The following is a 6,005-nucleotide window of genomic DNA, read 5'->3' as shown; positions in this document are numbered from 1 at the left end:
CTGCAGATACATGGCAAGCCCCCCCACGAGGGATACTGGCAGCAACTCAATATCCTTGTCTAGGTGCTGAATCGGAGAAAGAAAGAGCAACGGCAAAGAGAGAGAGGGAGAGAGGAGGCGGTGTGGAAATAGATGGAGAAAGGAGGGAATGGAGGGGGAAGGTGAGGGGGAACAGGTGGCCCAATCTGTTGAATCGTACATCTCATGTCCCAGGCTGTTAGGGACGAATAGGCTGCTGGTCCTTTTTCTGAAGTTGATGAATTATGCATAATTTTCATCTTCATTCGGATTGAGGGTGCAGGCCTGATCGAGTGTGGCATCCATGCTGCCATGGTATCATGTTTGGTGATTTGCTGGAAAGTAGGTGTAAGCATTAGTAAGGGGGGGGGGGGATTCATGCATGTCCACTTGTGTCATTAATGAAGGGACCATTTCACAGACATTAGGGTTTGTGGGAAACATAACAGAGTTTAAACGCGCTCATACGCCCGCGGGGGGTTGCTTAACAAATCGAGTTTGCCTTCTTCGGCGAGAGCACAGCTGAAGGTCGTGTGCCTGTGAAGAATGTTTCGTTGCTGCTCTTGCACAAGTACAGGGACTCGTGTGAGGAGATGAACCTTTGCAGCGAAACACACACACACACACACACACACACACACACACACACCAAGATGAACACTAACAGGCTCACATGCCTGCCTCTCTCAGCCCCCACGCCACCCACCTTTTTTTCAAGCAGTTGCTAAGGTGACGGCAAAGGCTGAATTTTAATCAGACAATAAATTAAGGCAATGTGATCTTCTCCTTTATTATTAAATGGCAGCGGTGCTACTTTCGAAGATCTGTCAAGTATGTTTTGGGTTCGGAGAGAAAGACTGACAGACTGCAAATTGAAACGCTCCATGAGCAGCGCAATCACTTGTTTGGAGATTGTCCAGGGCATGCAAAACATAGTAATGTTTGAGCTAAATAATGCAATTTTATACTTCTTACCAATTGAAATGATTCATTTTGAAATAAGAGGAGACTAGCCGGATGGATTATCATCCACCACTCAGATGAGTGTCATGCTGAGTCCAGAAATACACTCGCTTTAGATGCACTGCTGGCTAATTGAGACTCCAGACCTGCCTTCCTGTGACATGAACACGTCTGCTGGAAGTCTGGGGGAAACCACCGGTTGCTGTTCCTGAAGAAAAACAGCATCCACGGCCATTTTAGCAAGGTTAAGTCTGAAGTTGAGTGAAGGATGAACGTCATACAATAAACGCTGGTGAGAGGGCTAAGTCAGTAAATGGCATTGTTCGGTTTGGATTGTGTGGAGGAGCTGCTGATGGGAAGAATGCTAATGAGCGGGCACCCATAGAAGCCTGTGAAGTGTAAAGCTTGTGAACCTAAACGGACCACATTTAGACAAATTTGATCCAGCGCCCATGAGAACCAGGACTAAAGCAGGACATCTACCATATTTTGTTTCCTGTATTTGTAGGATTTTCTTGCGAGACGTGTACAAAAACTCCTGGGACAATAAGTTCATGTCATTTTTTTTTTGTGATCATATCTTCCTTTAATACTTTTTAAATGATTTATGTTATTGTAATGGTTATTTCCTGTCTACTGTTTGCAGTCGTGATTAAAACGAAATCCAATTAACCGCATTAGACAAAAGAACTCGTGTTTTTATGACTTGCCCATTTCTTCGCCTGAGAAAAATCAAGAACACACTTAATTCATCCAAAGACTTGATTTATTCAGGCATCACTTCAAACTCTGTGAGAAACAATTTCCGCTCCAATCATAACATATGTTCCGAGGCCTTGGCTTTGATTAAAGCCTCGGATGACTTTCATCACTCACCATGTTTATGCCCCTGGGCAGAGAGGCAGATCTGCAGGGGTATGTGGGAAAGTCACAACGAAACTCCGGAAATGGTCTCGTCATTTCAAACCCGTCACTGAAATGTGGAGGAGGTGGAATCAGGTTTTTCTCATCAGTCCCCAGCTGTGGCTCTACTTCTGTCTCCGGATCCTGTGGCTCGTCATCCCTCCTCACGGTGTCAATGTCCGTCTCCTGATAGCTTTTCTGTGCCAGGGCCCAGGGAGACTGCTCTTCTTGGGCCTTCTTCTGCTCAAGTAAAAAGCCCTGCCATTGAGCCATTGAGCAGGGCAGCCTGGGGCTCCACTGTGTCTCCATTTGAATCTCGTCTTCTGGCAGAGGTGGAGTTGTTGTGGTGAACCTGGAGGGAGAGACTGGTTTCCCCAATGCCTGCAGGCTGTTTGGGTCAAGCACGTTGGATGTCACCTCATCCAGGAACTGTGAAAACTTCACTTTGGCTTCGATTTTTTCCTCTAGCAGACACTGTAGTTTACCGTTGGTCTGTGCCGAGCCCCTCCACTGACACAGCCCACCCCTCTCTGGCCATGCGTGGAGTTGGTTGTGGTTGATGCTGCCCTGCTCCCCCTGTGGATGACATCCAGAAAGCTTGCCCCACCTCCTGGCTTCTCTCAGTCGAGTTTGAAACGCTTCCTGACTTTGTTTCTTGATGGATTTGTGCAGGAGACAGGTCACCTCTGAGCTCCAGCTGCACAGGCTGCCGGTACCCTCGCTGCTGGGGGCACTGGGGCAAGATGGCTGGCTTGTAGGGGACTGGTTACATAAGGGGCCTATAAGATCCTCCAGCCAGACCTGATCACTGAGAGCTCCAGGTAGGGCCCAAGATTTTTGCGGTGGCTGCCCTTGCTTTGCTCTGCCTCTCTGGGAGAGGATGTTGGCTGTGCCGCTTGTCCCGTCCATCAGCATGACTCCTGTCTGCATGGATGTGTTCTTTCTCTAATTGTTACAACTGGCAGATGATCCATGGTCCAGTGGACAGCCCCAAATTTAAAGAGTTCTACCCCAACCCTGTCTCATTATTGTGCAACCCTGACCTAGAGGAGATCCAATACATTTCACTCTAGGCTGAACAGATGGCCTCCTTTACTGCCAGAATAACCCACTGCTATGTCAGGCAAGGACATCCTTGACTTAAACTTTAATGAGGAGAATTATGGAGACATCCTATTAGGTCAATCTAACAAACACACTGATTTTGTTTAATACCACAATATCGTCTCATCTTCATTCTGAGGCCAAAATCAAAGACAACAAAATTCATAGCGTCTCTCCCGTTACTCTGCAGAAGCTTCAGGTTTGTTTTTAATGAGAGGGAACTTAAGCACAATCGTAGTGTCTCTTTGCTAGTTGAGCAGAGCTTACTCAGAGGGTGCTGTTCTTAATTACACCGTCTATTGATAGCAGAGCACGCAAAGCTTTTTCAGCATTTTCCAGGTCAGTGGTTGTCGAAGAGCATTGATTCGACAGAGCACATGGCAGCTGACACAGAGACACACAGACTAATGGACAGGCTTGTTGAGTAATGGATTACGGTAATCTTATCAATATCTCTCATTAACAGAAAAGTGGTGCTCGTGAAAGAATCCTAAGACTTAGTGTATGTTTGAAATGAAAAGAGACGCTGGAGAATAATGGCTAGCTCTGTTGCTGTCTTCCTTCTTTATGCTAAGCTAAGGGCCTCCATGCTCTACAAACTTAAAGCAAAAAAACCCCAAAACAAATAGCAGATAATTGTTTTTCTCAGTGTCAAACTATACTACGATGGAAATAAGGTATTAAAGCCATAACTGAATGTTTATACATGTCTTATGATAATTAGATCAGTCTAAACTACCTTTCTACTTCAAACATACAGAGTATATCAGTTTTTTAAGTCCTGCCGTTCTATTTCCGGTACATGGGACCTCAATATGAATTTCTGATGCATGTATTCCTATGGCGAGATCTAAATTATTTTCTGGTCCCGTTAGAATTGTGGAATGAATTTCCCATATGTTGTTTGTGATTTTTAAAGATAATTTTTCATCAACTACGATCTATCACAAAGAAGTTGGATAATGGTAGGTTTTGTGTGAGGCTGCTTTGTGAACTACAGGTCTTCGCTGCTCTCGACGTGAATGATATCCGTCAGTTTGAGCCAGCGATTCCTAGTCTTCTCATCGGACGGGAACCGAAAGCATGAACAGCCGTACCTGCTGGAATGGGAACATTCAGGAACAAAACACACCGGCATCTTCGTTTGCTCGGCACTGAATCCCTGTGAGAAAGGGTGATGACGTGACGTCATAAACGCGACATGTAGTCTTTCTCATTGTGTTTTCTCTACTGCCTTACTGAACAATTGCACAATAAACGGTCAAACTCTTGACGTGAAAAATTATGATTTAAATCCACAAACAACATATTTCTAATTTGGGGCATAAAACGACAGGGACCAGCCAATTTTACACATTTTTTACGATGTCAGAGGTCCCATGGGTGTCTAGCGGAAGGGGCGGGACTTCACCACTATATAAGCATGACTATTTTGCTAATAAAAGATATTGATAAAATCACCATAATCCAAAGTGTATATCTAAATAAGTGTATGTCCCAAAATTGGTATTCCTCTGAATGACAAACTTACATTGACAATATTTGTTTTAATACAGAACCATAATGATGTTTACAGTATTTAGGCTGACACTGATACCCACAGTCATGCACACAGTTTGCATGCAGTCTGTATCATGAAGATACACACTGAAGAATGCATTAATATGGGCATACTGTAGCTGTAATGTTCATCAGTATTCAGATGGTTGCATAACTGCATCGATAACACCTCGAGTGAAATAAATTGGGATTGGCAAGTGAGTGGCAGCAGTTTGACAGAAATTAAATGCCACATACCAAGCCGGGCAGGGTGGAATCTCCTTAACGTGAGACCTAAACTAAAGCATGAGTTAAAATGAATGCCTGTACGAAATCTGAACTGGAAACCAAGTCTATTATGGAGGAGAAACCACCCAGTGCACCATCCGGCATTTCAACTCGTGTTGTGTTTAACAATGCCTTTCCTGTATTATCCCACCACAAAAAAAAAAAACATAGACGATGTCTTAACCTATAATAATTGTTAATATTCCAAGACATTATGATCTAAATCGATGTCTGAGTATAATACCACACAGGAGACCTTCAACTAGTCCTACCTATACAGTCTTTCCCCGAGTCTTGCACTTGGATCAGACAGATAATATACTGTACAGTGCATCTTGTCATGCAGGAGCCAGACTGCTGCGGTCTCCAGGGGTATCATTAGCGCAGCATCTGATATGTAGGGTTTGAGCTATGACTAGATGACCTGTTGTGCGCATGCGTTCCTCCAGACTTGGGCCCCACAACTTGCCTGCTGCTACAGCCCAGCTGGCCCTCAGGGCACCCAAGGGACCACCCAGTCTGGTACCAGCCCGGGGAACCAAGCCTTCAGCACGCAGACATGTCTCTATATCATTTTCTCTCCACTCCATCCTGTTTGCCTCTTTCTTCAGGCCCTCTCCCATTGTTTTGCCATTTCTCACCATTTTCAGACTTTCAGACAGGCTCAGGCCTCTTCTATGATGAATGTCTTTAATAATCACTTTTCAATCTCAGGAGGAGGAGAGGGGTGGGAGCCAATTTAGAACTATCGCCCTGACGGGAGAGACAGTCGGCCCCTGGCTGCCGGGAGGTAATGGTGCTGAAATGGATTCTTGCTGCAAGCGCAGAGGTGGAGATAATTGGTGATGCCTTGCTTGCTCAGTGGTTGCAATGCCTTCCGTAGCTGGCTAGTTGTGTTGCTGGCCCGGCTGGGCTGAGCCTCTGCAGAAGCCACCGTTTCTGCGTCCCTTACTAAGCCTGCAGAGTCAACTAAATGCCACAGCGGATCAGCTCTGGCCATGAAGAAATACAGCCACTCAGCTCTGCCTGCTCCATGGCAGTGTGTTTTGTCTCTCCTCGGCCTGTACTCATCAAATCAGCTCTCTCACCTGTCCGCACAGCCTCGTGCCACATGCAATATTGGCTGGAAAGGAGGTCAGCTTGATGTTTCTCAACATGACAAAAGCCTGTTTAACTTGTGGCTCAATTAC

This window comes from Eutrigla gurnardus (assembly GCF_963514095.1).
Source record: "Eutrigla gurnardus genome assembly, chromosome: 16".
Classification (NCBI taxonomy): Eukaryota; Metazoa; Chordata; class Actinopteri; order Perciformes; family Triglidae; genus Eutrigla; species Eutrigla gurnardus.
Note: the sequence above shows the minus strand (reverse complement) of the source record.